This window comes from Morone saxatilis, unplaced genomic scaffold (genome assembly GCF_004916995.1).
Source record: "Morone saxatilis isolate NCDOM2014 unplaced genomic scaffold, NCSU_SB_2.0 Contig5, whole genome shotgun sequence".
NCBI classification, from domain to species: domain Eukaryota; kingdom Metazoa; phylum Chordata; class Actinopteri; family Moronidae; genus Morone; species Morone saxatilis.
In genome coordinates this window covers 24,417,481-24,418,516 of record NW_023340095.1, presented here as the reverse complement: position 1 = coordinate 24,418,516, position 1,036 = coordinate 24,417,481, and the positions used below count along the sequence as shown (strand labels likewise).

Genomic DNA, 1,036 nt, shown 5'->3' with positions numbered 1-1,036 from the left:
GTGGGTGGGTGGGGGTGGCAGTTTATACATCCTCCACACTGTAGAAAAGATTTAGTTTCACACACTTTTAACACTCAAAGGGACTTCAGACAGTATCAGCATCCCTGTTGCTGTTCCCGACTGGCGAAACGTTTTTCTCCTCCATGTGTCTGTTTTTACAGTCGACTGCAAACGCTGCCTCCCAATTTTATGAGTATCATGGCCTTAAATGTGAATTATTTGGCCATTTTTACTGAGTGCCGGGGGTTAATGTACTTTTCACTGACTCTTAATAAAGATTTCTACATATTCTGATGGCATGTCATACCCCGAATTTGCCAGCAGATGGCATCAGAGTCTAGTTCATGGCCATTAGTAAAACCTGACCTCCAGGGAGTGATGCAGCTGCTGGGTGAAAGTGTGGGAGTGTTGTAAGTGATGTAGGTGACAATTCTACCCTGACATAAGCCTGTCAGGTTGCGATCAGGGGCATCTTAAAAAGTCAACATCATTTAATCATTTAATTTAAAATGTTTAAATTTTAAAATCACATTTTAGGCCTTAAAAATGTTTTAAATAGGAATTTAACAGTTCTTAAAAAATTATTTGATTGAAGTTGTAATTGTATTAAGTTGCATTTTCTGTCTGAATTTTAAATTTTTTACACTTACTTATTTTTTACACATTTTTAAACTACAAAACCGAACTGACATGAAGCCAATGCCAGATCCTTTGTACTTTTTTTGCCAGTATGGATGTAAAATAGGTCTTAAATTGCTCTCAAGATGGTCTTCAATTTAACCCGTAGACACCTGCAGAAACCTGGATGTAGCCTTGTAGAAAGGACTCCCTGAAATGTTGATCTAAGAGCTAAATATTCCCTCAAACATTTGAAGTGACTTAATGACAGTTGTAGAATTGTCTTTGATACGTCTACACATGTACGTCGTACATCTCATTTCAAAGGGTTGTGACAGGGTTAAGACAGTATCATGTGCTGACCCCAACACCCTTTAACTTAAATTTGTGTTTAGCCACTTGGGGGCAGTGCAGCAAG

General features: G+C 38.3%; 1 protein-coding gene across 1 annotated transcript in view; it reads left to right on the top strand.

The window, feature by feature from the left end:
* Nucleotides 1-1,036, top strand: part of dnajb11 (DnaJ heat shock protein family (Hsp40) member B11) — a 14,077-nt gene that overhangs the window by 5,294 nt on the left and 7,747 nt on the right. The window lies entirely within an intron of this gene.